The following is a 12,870-nucleotide window of genomic DNA, read 5'->3' as shown; positions in this document are numbered from 1 at the left end:
TTTACAATCTAAGTGCAACCCTTGGGTCATCTTTGTTCCACTGACAGCTTTGTGATCATCTGCAGGAGAAAGATTTCAAGGATGAATTACAGGAAGCCACTTTAAAGAAATGAGAACAGAGAGTCAGTGTGGTGGACAGCAAGTCTCACACACATGTGTAACCTGAGGAATGGCTGCAGGAACAGGCTATGTAGTCTGAGGAAGAGAAGGGCAGGGAGAGCTCTGTCTTCAGATGTTTGAAGGGCTTCCACAGAGAAGGGAGATGAAATTAGTAGTGAGTACAAAGCAGAAGGGGGTGGCACATCAGGATCCAAGGGCAGAAGCCATGGAAAGTTGCTTCTTTTCATTCTAAAGAATCACTTTCTACCTGTTCCCTTTTTAGAACTGCTGTACAAAGACATCTGCCCCTTGGTGGGCTCTTGCCTGCCCTGTGGTGGAGATAGAGGTGGGGGTGGAGGGTTCTCAGATGATTAGTGCCTTCCTCCCCAAATCGGATGATTTTGTGTTCTCTGAGCCCATGGTAAGATCAGGCATATTTTTTATAGCACCTAGTACAGATTTGTGTACACAGTTGGGCTGAGCTGAATGAGTGAATGAATCTTTCTTTCTCCATATAACAGGGAAGGCCTGTGATGGGGTGTTATCCTTGGCCCCTGACACTGGGGTAATGATGGTGTCCCACAGTAAAGCAGTTTTGCATGTAAATATCACTTAAGTCTGCACAGTGGTTGTCAAACAGTGAGGCCCTGAGAGAAGCCAGTGCACCAACCTGGAAACATTTTTATGGTAATTGTTTTCCTAAAGAACTTGGAGCTTCAAAAGGAGGGTATTCAAATACCCCCCCCCAGAATGTTGCAGCTAGAAGGAACTTTCAAGATCACAGAATCCAACCCTTTCATTTCCCAGATGGCAAAGCCAAGGCACCAGCTGTGGGGCTGAGGGGGAAGAGAATGCCTTTTCTGGCCCAAGACCTGGCACATGGAAAGAACAAGCAGAGCCTTGCTGCCTCCCTGCTTGATAGTGGGCCAAGCAATGGCAGAGTGGAACAAGAAATCAGCCTTCTCTGTCACCCAGGCAAGGCAGCAGTGCTTAAAGCAGACCCAGGAATGGCTGGAGGTAACACAGCAATATAGACAGGAGCTGGAAATGAGACCAGGACATGACATGACTAAGAACACCAGCCCATATCTCCCTATGCAGGTGACGTGGAAGCTCAAGGAAAGACTGTCCCTGTAGAGGAGGTGCTGGCCAACACTAAGTAGGTCCCATTGGTCTGTAAGTTGAAGAAGACCCTAGACACCCCTGCCCTGGCTAACAAGCAGGGCCCACAAAGCCTAGCCTAGCCTCCACCCTGCATGGGGAGCACCCCTTCTGGAGGTACTGTGTCCCAAATTTACAAATCAAAACAATCTTCAGGGATCCCTGAGTCTCCCTTCACTTGGAATGCACTTCTCACTGTTACCTTTTGAAATCCTGCCCATCCTTAATAGTTCAGCTAAAATGCCACCTCTTCTGAGAAGCATTTTTAAATGTCCAAGTCCTAGCTCTTTATCCCTAAGACCCTGGTTGTCCTCCTTCTTCAGCTCACCTCAATCTGTTTTGCATTGATCTGCTTTGTACCGGTGGTGGTCTTCAGGGTCTCTCTCCCTGACCCAGACCATCCTTCCCACTGTTCACTTACCAAGGTCAGAGAACTTGTTTCATGCATACTTGCTGCTTCTCTAGTCCTGGGCCCCATAGGTGCTCAAAGAACCCAATTGAACACCCAGAGGAAATGATGACTGAATAAGGGGCCTGCTGCCTGGCTGCACCCCTTTCACAAAGCAACACTTGGCCTCTGACAAGGCCCAGAGGAAGGAGGGAACAAGGTGGGGAGAGATGGAGAAGAAATGAAAGTAGGGAAGAAGGAAAGGTAGAGGAAGAATTATTGAGAAAATACACAGACTTTGATTGTCCTGAGAGTCTCCTAGGGAGAGACATACACAAGGTGGTGGTGTGGTGGTGGTGGAATGCATAGTAGACCAGATTGCCCACATGAGGGGAGGACTTCACAACCCCATTCACTAATTCAATCATTTATTCACTCACGGAGGGCCTACTATGGGCAAGACACTGTGTTGTTTTGTTTTTTGGTCATATACCCTGTGGTTAAGTGTACGCATGTGTTCAAATACCAACACTATCATTTCTAGCTATGTGATCTTGGACAAGTTACTTAACTTCTCTGTGCCTCGGTTTATCTGAAAAATGGCATAATAATATCTTCCTTATAGGTTCTTGTGAGAATTAAATGATTTCATGCCAAGTACTTAAAACAGTGCTCCCACACAAACTGTATAAGCATTGGAGATTATTTTAGACACCGTGAATATATACGTCAGTGAGCAAAAGTGACAGAAATCTTTGCCCTCATTGAGTTGAAATCCTAGTGAAGGAAGATAGACAATGAACAGCAACAACAAAGTCAGGAGGTAATAAATGATGTGTGGAAACAGAGAGCTGGTCAGGGAAGTTGGGAATAGGCCGGTGGGGGTTGTGATTTTAGTTGCTATGGTCGTTGTGGGCCTCACAGAGAGGCTTGTCAACTGCATCAACTTGAACTTGCAATTTGGGGTAGATCATCTCACAGTCTTTCCAGCTCTCACTAAAGGCACCCAAGGTTGCTTGTGCTCAGGAATGTCTTTTGGGAATAGGAAGAGATCTTTCGAGAGAATTCTCAGAGACCAGGTGCCTTGAGGGTGAGAAGCTGTTTGCTGCTGATGCAGCAGAGGTGCAGAAGTCTGTGAGGAACCAGGGCTTTGGACAGCACAGCAAAGTAAACACTTGTGGCCAAGTCTGGCAGCTGCTGGGCCTCTGCGGAGCAAACACGACCCTTGCAGCTGGCACAGAGGCAGTTGGGGGAGCCAAAGCCCTTCAGCAAGCTTGGCTCATGAGGGCCTGCAGTATAAAGCTTGGCTCACCCTTGCAGCTCCCTGGGCCTGCATTGCTTTTTTTCCTAAGCTGGACTTCCTCTTACCTGGAAAGACTGGCAGAACAGATGGGAGTGCCCTGAATTTTTAATGATGCATGAAATACAGATGGTTTTGCTGTGGGCGATTCAGAGACAGTCCTTTCTGGTTTTCTTAGGGGAATGACTCCAGAAAGAGCTATAAGATCTAGGTGTCTACTGAGGGTAAGGTTTCTTTTTTTTATTTTTTTAATGTTTATTTTTGAGAGAGAGAGAGAAAGAGACATAGACTGTGAGCAAGTGAGGGACACAGACAGAGAGAGACAAAGAATCTGAAGCAAGCTTCAGTCTCTGAGCTGTCAGCACAGAGCCCAATGCAGAGCTCGAACCCACAAGCTGTGAGATCATGACCTGAATTGAAGTCAGACACTTAACTGACTGAGCCACCCAGGTGCCCCATGAGGGCAAGGTTTCTTGTGAGAATCCTCCTAGTCTGCACCCCCACAACCCAAGTCACACAAAAGCCATCCTCAAAAGCCACTCTGCCAACTCCAAGCCCTCTCTTTATTTCCTAACTGAACAACTGCCCCTTATTCTGTCCCAATGCTGCTTGCAGGGGCTCAAGTGGTAGTTATTTCACTTTTGGGTTGTGTTTCTGCAGTTGGATTCTAAATTCCTCAAGATCATGAATGTTTTTGAGGATGTGAAAAATTCCAGAAGCATCATCACACTGTAGGATGTATTCAACCATTTATTAGGTACTTATTGAGTACCTACCAAGTGCCATGCACTGTTCTCAGTGCTCGGGAAACAGCAGTGAAGAAAACAGACCTAAGTTCTTTCCTCATAGAGCTCAAATTCTAGTGGGACAAACAGGCAAAAAAACATAACACATATATAAGACAATGTCAGCACAGGAAACACTACCATGAAGAAGAAATAGAGTAAGGGGACCAAGAGTGATGTAGGCCTTTTCAGTCATGGTGGACAGGGAAGACTTCTCAGGTGGTGACATTTAATAAAGCCCAATCTGAATGAAGCTGGGCTAACCCATGTCCCAGGCAAAGGAATAGTGAGTGAACAGCAAGTACAAAGGCCCTGAGCCAAAAATATACTAGTGAATGAGAGATTTTCACACCTCTGGATGACCACTATTAATATTTTTATGTATTTTCTTCCAGATATATTAACATATGTACATGTGTATGTATGTATGTATGTATGTATATATAAACACACAGTTTTTCTTTTCTTCTTTTTTTTAAATGTTCATTTATTTTTGAGAGACAGAGAAAGCCAACACAAGTGGGAGAGGGGCAGAGAGAGATAGGGACAAAGGATCTGAAGCAGGTTCCATGCTGACAGCAGAGAGCCCCATGCAGGACTCAAACTCACAAACCAAATTGGAACATTATGACATGATGAGCTGACCTGAAGTCGGACACTCAACCCACTGAGCCACCCAGGTGCCCACACTGTTTTTCTTTAATTGGTGTTCTGCAAACTTGTTTTTCACTAACCATATGCAAGGACAATCTCCAGTATCCATAAACATTGATCTAGATTGTCATTTTTTTCAACTTAACATTCATACCAATTTGAAGTGTCTTTTTGTTTATCAAGATATAATTTACTTACTGTATAATTGATCCTTTTTAGGTATACAGTTCTATGAATTTTTACAAACTTACACAGTTGTATAATTATCACCATCAAGAGAGTGACTTTCCCCCATTATCCTAAATAGTCCTTACCTGTACACTTGTGGTCAAATTTCCTTCTCCCACCTGTAGATCAGATCCCTGGCAAGCAATGATCTGATTTCTGTCCCCATAGTTTTAATTTTTTCAGAATGTCATATAAAAGGAATCATATAGTATGGAGACTTTTGTGTCTAGCTTAGTTCACTTAGAATAATGCCTTTTTGAGGGGTGCCTGGGTGGCTTAGTTGGTTAAGCACCCAACTTTGGCTCAGGTCATGATCTCACTGTTCATGAGTTCAAGCCCTGCATCGGGCCCTGTGTTTACAGCTCAGAGCCTGGAGCCTGCTTCAGATTCTGTGTCTCCCTCTCTCTCAGACTCTCCCCTGCTTTCTCTCTCTCTCTCTCTCTCTCTCTCTCTCTCTCTCCTCTCTCTCTCTCTTTCTGTCTCAAATATAAACATAAAAAATTAAAAAAAAAATAATTCTTTTTTTCATCCACATTCTTGTATATCAGTAATTTATTATTTTTATTGCTGAATAGCATTTCATTGTATGGATGTACAATGGTTTGTTTATCCATTCACTATTGGAGGGACACTTGGATTGCTTCCAGCTTTTAGTGATCACAGATAAAGCTATTATAAACATCCACATACAGATATTTTTTTCTTAATGGGCATGTCTTTATTTCTCTTGGGGATATACTTAGGAGTGGGATTGTTAGGTTGTGTGGCAAAAGTGCATTTAGCTTTATAAGAAACTGACAAACTTTGATCCAAAGTGTCTCTACCATTTTGTATTTCCACCAGCAAAGTATGAGAGGTCTAGTTGCTCCAAATGGTTATTTCTTTTTAAATTTTTAGCCACTCTAATAGGAGTGTAGGGGCATCTCATTGTTGGTTTAAAAAAAATAAATTTTATTTTATTGTTTTTTTATCAAAGTATAATTAATATACAGTGTTATATTAGTTTCATGTTTTACAATATAATGATTCAAAATTTCTATGCATAACTCAATGCACATCATGATAAATCTACTCTTAATCCCTTTTCCCTATTTTACCCATTCCAGTCACCACCACCCCCCCACTGCCACTTCCCCTCTGGCAACCACTAGTTTGTTGTTTTAATTTGCTTTTTCTCTAATGACTAATGATGTTGAGCGTCTTTCATGTGCTTATTTGCTATTCTTAATTCCTCTTTGGTGAAGTGTCAGTTCAAATCTTTGCCCATTTTCTAATGAGACTGTTTCCTTACTGCCGAGCTGTATTAACTTCCTAGGGCTGCTGTAACAAATTACCACACACTTAATAGTTCAAAACAATGAAAATGAATTCTCTTACAGTTCTGGAAGCCAGAAGTCCAAACTGAGTTTTATGTGTGTCAATCAAAGTATCAGCAGACTTGGTTCCTTCTGAAGGCTCCAGGGGAGAATCTGTTCCTTGCCTCTTCCAGCTTCTGGTGGCTGCTGATATTCCATGACTTGTGGCCAAGTTGCTACAGTCTGCGCCTCTGTGATCCCATTGCCTTCTTTTCTGAGCCAGACCTCCCTCTGCCTCCCTCTTATCAGGATACTTGGGATGGCATTTAGGGTCCATCCATCCATATAGGCCAGGATAATCTCTCCATCTCAAGATCCTTAACTTCATCACATCAGCAAAGTCCCTTTTTGTCATATAAGGTAACATTCATAGGCTCCAGGGGTTAGGACCTGGAAAACTTTGGGAGACAGTGGCCAGCCTACCACACAAGCTTAGAGAGTTCTTCAGATTTTGATTCAGTGTCCTTTATCAGATATGCACTTTGCAAATATTTTTTCTGTCTGTGGCTCATCTCTTCATTTTCTTTTTTTAAGTTATTTATTTATTTATTTATTTATTTATTTATTTATTTTGACAGATATGGGGGGGAGAGAGAATGAGTGGGGCAAGTGCAGAGACAGGGTTACAGAGGATCTGAAGCATACTCTGTGCTAACAGCGTAGAGTCCCATGCAAGCCTCGAACTCACAAACTGTGAGATCATGACCTGAGCCGAAGTCGGACGCTTAACTGACTGAGCCACCCAGGTGCCCCACATCTCTTCATTTTCTTAACAGTATCTCTTGAAGAATACAATTTTGTCATTTTTATTTTTATGAAGTCCAATTTATAAATTTTATCAATTTTTTATAACGACTTATACATTCTCTTATCTAAATAATCTTTGCCTAAGCCAAGGTCACAAAGTTTTTCTCCTATATTGACTGCCAGAAATTTTATAGTTTTAGGTTTTACTTTTAAGCCTATGAACAGTTTTGAGTTAATTTTTGCAAGTGGTGCAAGATATAGGTCCAAGTTCATTACTTGGATGGCCAATTGTTTCAGCACCATTTGGTAAAAAAAACTGTACTTTCTTTTTCCTTCTCCTCCTCCTCCTCCTCCTCCCCCTTTTCCTTTTCCTTCATGACCCTGGGATCATGACCTGAGCTGAAGTAAAGAGTCAGACGCTCAATGACTGAGCCATCCAGCCTCCCCAAAAGACTACTTTCTCCATTGAATTGCCTTTGTACCTTGTCAAAAACCAGACCAGTTGGCTATGTTTATTTCTTAACTCTGCCATAGTCAATTGCTCTATGTGTCAGTCCTCTCATACCACATTGTCTTGATTACCATAGTTTCATAATAAATCTTGAAATTTAATAGTGTGAATACTTCAGCTTTGTTCTTTTTTATCATACTTTTGCTAAATTTTTTGCTACTATATAGAAATTCAACTGACCTTTTGCATGTTGGCCTTGTATCCTGTTCCAGTAGCTTTTCTGTAGATTCATTGGGAGTGTCTACATACACAATCATGTTGCCTGTGAATATAGACAGCTTTATTTTCCTCATTCCAATCTGAAACCTCCTATATCTTATCCTTGCCATACTGCATAAACTAAGGCCTTGGGTATAATGTTGATTAGGAGTGATGAGACTGTACATCCTTCCGCTCCCAATCTTATTGGGGAAGCATTTGGTGTTTCACTGTGAATTATGACATTAGGAGTATATTGTTTGGGGTTATTTTTTGTAGATGTCCTTTTTCAAGAAGATAAAGTTCCTCTTATTCCTAGTTTACTGAGAGTTTTATTACAAATAGATGTGTAATCATGTAATTTTGCTTTAGACTATTAATATGATGGATTACATTGATTTTTTTAATGTTTATTTTTGAGAAAGAGAGAGAGAGAGTATGCAAAGTGCACTTGCACAAGTGGGGGAGGGGCAGAGAGAGAAGGGAACAAAGGATCCAAGGGGGCTCCACGCTGACAGCAGAGAGCCTGATGCAGGACTCGAACTGACAAACCATGAGATCATCATCTGAGCTGAAGTCAGACACTTACTTGCTTAACCAACTGAGCACCAACTGAGCCACCCAGGCACGCCTACATTGATTTCTTTTTGAATGTTAAACCAACTTTCCATTGCCATAGTAAACATCACTTGTTTTTTTATATGTTATTTGATCAATTTGCTAATGTTTGTTGAGGATTTTTACATTCTGTTCTTGAGGGATATTGGATTTTAGTGTTTTTTTTTTTTTTCTCACACCATGTTGTCTGGATTTGGTGTCAGGATAGTTCTGGAATCATATCAAATTTAAGAAGTATCCCTTCATGTTCTCTTTACTGGAATAGTTTTGTAAAATTGGTATTATATATTCCTTAAGTGTTTGGTAGAAGGTGAAAATGAATTCCTGTAGCTTTAATGTGTGGAAATATTTGAACTCAGAATTCCCTTGAATTCATTTAGTAGACTTCCAGTTACCTATTTCTTTTTGAGTAAATGTTGGTAAGTTGTGTCTTTTCAACTCCTATTTCATTGAAGTTGTGAAATTTATGGGCACAGTGTATTGTTTCTGGTCCCTTATTATCCTGTTAATGTCTATAGTATATTGTCATTGTTAATGGTTGCCTGATATCACATTATATAAAGTAACAATTGATTTAATCATTCTGTTGTTGAACTTTTACATTACATTTGTGTTTTCACCGTTATAAATATGATCAATATGTATGTATATACATCTTTGTAGAGATGTCTCATTTCTTTAGATAAATCCTACAAGCAGATTTTATATTTGTATCTATTGCTCCATAAAAGTTGCTCCCAAATTCAGTGATTTAAAACAACAAACATTTATTATCTCATAGTTTGTGTAGGTCTGGAATCTACATGTGGCTTGACAGGGTCCTCTGGCTTAGGGTGTCTCACAAGGCTACAGTCAAGTGTTGGTTGGAGCTACAGTTATCTCAAGGCCTGACTTGGAAGAAGACCTGCTTCCCAGCTCACTTACATGATTGTAGGCAGGATTTAGTTCCTTCCAGGCTATTGGACAGAGGGCCTCAGCTTCTCACTGGCTGGCCATTGACGAGGGCCATTGCCACATGAATATCCCTGTGGGGCAGCTCACAACGTAGCAGATGACTTCCCTCACAGAAGCAAGGGACTTAGAAACAAGGAGATGGCCAGCAAAACAAGCCACAGGCCTTTTGTACCTACTCTTGGAAGTAACATCCCATCACTTGTGCCATATTCTATTTATTAGAAACGAGGGGCACCTGGGTGACTCAGTCAGTTGAACGTCCGGCTTTGGCTCAGATCATGATTTCATGGTTCATGGGTTCAAGCCCCTCATTGCATTCCATGTTTACAGCTCAGAGGCTGGAGCCTGCTTCAGATTCTGTGTCTCCCTCTCTCTCTCTGTCCCTCCCCCAACCACACTCTCTCTCTCTCAAAAATAAATAAACATTAAAAAAAAAAAAAAAAGAAATGAGTCCCTAGGTCTGGCCCACACTCAAGGAGAGGGGATTATACAGGCCACAAACATAAGGAGGTGAGGGTGTTTAGGGGGCATTTTAGAGGCTGCCTAGCAGAGAATACTGGTTGCAAAAGTATGTAGAATCTTTTCATTGTTTCCTGTAAAGAATTGTGATTATGGGTTCAATTCCAGCTCTTTTTTTCCTGTTCTTGAAATGATTTGTTTTTACATAGACTTTATTTTTTTTATGAAATTTACTGTCAAATTGGTTTCCATACAACACTCAGTGCTCATCCCAACAGATGCCCTCCTCAATGCCCATCAACCACCTTCCCCTCCCTCCCACTCCCCATCAACCCTCAGTTTATTCTCAGTTTTTAAGAGTCTCTTATGGTTTGCCTCCTTCCCTCTTTGTAACTTATTTTTTCCTTCCCCTCCCCCATGGTCTTCTGTTAAGTTTCTCAGGATACACATAAGAGTGAAAACATATGGTATCTGTCTTTCTCTGTATGACTTATTTCACTTAGCATAACACTCTCCAGTTCCGTCCATGTTGATACAAAAGGCCATATTTCATTCTTTCTCATTGCCAAGTAGTATTCCATTGTGAAAAATAATGATGGGTGCCTGGGAGGCTCAGTCAGTTGTGCATCTGACTTCAGCTCAGGTCATGATCTCCTGGTTCATGGGTTCAAGCTCTACATCAGACTCTCTGCTGTCAGCTTGGAGCCTGCTTTGGATACTCTGTCCCCCACCCTCTCTCTGCCCCTCCCCCACTCATGCTCTCTGTCTCTCAAAAATAAACAAACATTAAATAAATAAGTAAATAATGAGTAAGTAGAAAATATTTATAATCTACATATATATGTATATATATACATATATATATATATGTATATATATATATAAAGAATAATAATTCAATGAACACCCACATAATTACCATTCAGTTTATTTTTAAAATGTATATCTCTTTCCTTTCCCTTTCAGGACTAACCATTATTCTATTTTTTGACCATTGCTTATTATTCCCTTGGTTTTATTTAAATTAACACGTATATTTATTTTAAAACAACATATTGTTTAGTTGTGTTTGTTTGAAAACTTTGTACTGTACTGCATGTATTATTGTGACTTGCTTTTTTTTTGCCAAAAGTGATGCTCCTGAGATTCATGTATTTTGTTGCATCTAACTGCATTTCATCTATTTTATCTGTTATATAGGATCCCATTGTTATGCATTTACTATAATTTGTGAATGTTTCCTACTGATAGTGGATATTTGCTATAACCAACGTGTGGTTACGAATATTCATATACATGTGTATGTCTCCTGGTGCATATGTGTATGGGCCTTTCTTGAAGACAAATATTGCCATTCTGATGGGTATATTATGGACTGAATTGTGCCCCACCATTTCTATGTTGACGTCCTAATCCCCAGGACCCACAATGTGATGTATTTGGCGATCAGGTCTTTAAAGAGGTAATTAAGGTAAAATGAGGTCGTTAGGGTAGGCTATAATCCAATATGACTCGTGAATTTACATAAGAAGAGCAGATTAGGGCACAGACAACATTTAAGGGCAACTTTGCAGGACACAGTCAGAAAGTGGTCATCTGCAAGCCAAGGAGAGAGGCCTCAGGAGAAGCTGACCCTGTTAGAAACTTGACTTTAAACTTCCAGCCTCCAGGACTGTGAAACAACAAATTTCTGTTGCTGAAGCCATAACATCTGTACTATTTTGTTATGGCATCTGTAAGCAACCAGTAAAGTGTGGGTATTTTGCTGTGATTGTAATGTACATTTACTGAGTTTGGCTTCCTGCCCCATGAAATGCCTAACAATGCCATTTGTTCATTTGTTGTGTTATTGTTGTTGGGTTATGCGTCTTTTCATTGTTAGTTTGTCGACCACCTTTCTTTTTTAAATCTTTCTCTTTATTTTAGAGAGAGAGAGAGCGTGCAAGCACGTGAACGGGGAAGAAGGGCAGAGGGAGATAGAGAAAGAATCTGCGCTCAGCGCAGAGCCTGCTCAGCCTGACCTGGGGCTCAGTCCCATGACTCTGGTATTACAACCTGAGCTGAAATCAAGAGTTGTTGAAAGTTCAACCGACTGAGCCACCCAGGCGCCCCTTGACCACTTTTGTCCATGTATTCCAGACTTGAATCATTTGGTAATGTATGTATTGCAACCTGTGCCTTCTGCAACGTGTGGCTTCTCTTTTCACTCTCTTGATTTTTTTTTTTTTTTTTTTTTTTTTACCATCCTCACTGGTCTATGCTGGAATATGTTGTGTTTTATTTTCTTTTTAGTTTAATAATATAGTGAATACTTGTGAACTCACTGCCAATCCCCAGAATGATAGTAGCTAACATTTATCTGGTTCTCACTACATGCCAGGACTTGTCTTATACACTTTCTATGTATTAACTCTTTCAAACCTTACCCTAGTCCTGTGAATTAGCCACGTTTTACACATGAAGCCACTGAAACACCAAGATGTTAAGTTACTTGCTCAGGTCATGCCAGCATTTAGTGAAAAAGCCAGAATTTGAACCAAGGGAGTTTGTTCCTTAGCCATTTTGCCATACTGCTCATTGTTACTCACTATACAAAATTTGGTGTATCTCATTTAACTGCCTTTTAAATTTTGTATTACCTATTTACATATGTCTAAATAACATACTCTCTAGTTTTGCTTGTTTTATTAACTTTATTAAGAAGGCAGCATACCCTATGCTGTCCCAGGAGGCAACATATAGGGTTATTTTAATGAACAGAAGTTCTTTGTCACATATTTAAAATTATCAGTCAATTCTCTTATGGCTTGTACTTTTTTGTATCCCATTTATGAAATATTTCCCTACTCCAAAGTTTTAAAGATCTGGTCTTGCATTACTTCTGAAAATCTATAGGTTTACCTTTCACTTTAGTGATTTAAAACAAATTTTATTTAGAAGTAATCGTAGATTCATGACAATTGAAGCATATAGTACAGAGAGTTCCTGTAATCTTCACTCAGCTTCCCCAGATGATAATACTTACATAACCATAGTACAATTATCAAAACTATGAAATTGACATTAGTGTGATACTAGCAACTGAACTACAGACCTTATTCAGATTTCACTGCTTTTTATGTGCAGGCTTTTAAATTTTTGGGGTACAGTTCTATGAAATTTTACCCATGTATACATTCATGTAACCACCATCACAATCAGTATACCCCTTGAGCCACCTTCCCCTCACCTCTACCACCTGCAACCATTGATCCTCATCACAACAGCTCCGTCATTTCGAGAATGTGATATAAATACAATCATACAACACGTAACCTTTTAAGGCTGGCATTTTTCCTCAGCATAATGCCTTTGAGATCCATCCAGGTGGATATGTGTATCAATAGTTCATGTTTTTGCTGAGTAGTTGTATG

Source organism: Panthera tigris, chromosome X (genome assembly GCF_018350195.1).
Source record: "Panthera tigris isolate Pti1 chromosome X, P.tigris_Pti1_mat1.1, whole genome shotgun sequence".
NCBI classification, from domain to species: domain Eukaryota; kingdom Metazoa; phylum Chordata; class Mammalia; order Carnivora; family Felidae; genus Panthera; species Panthera tigris.
The sequence above is the reverse complement of the archived record's forward strand: the minus strand, read 5'-3'. Positions refer to the sequence as shown.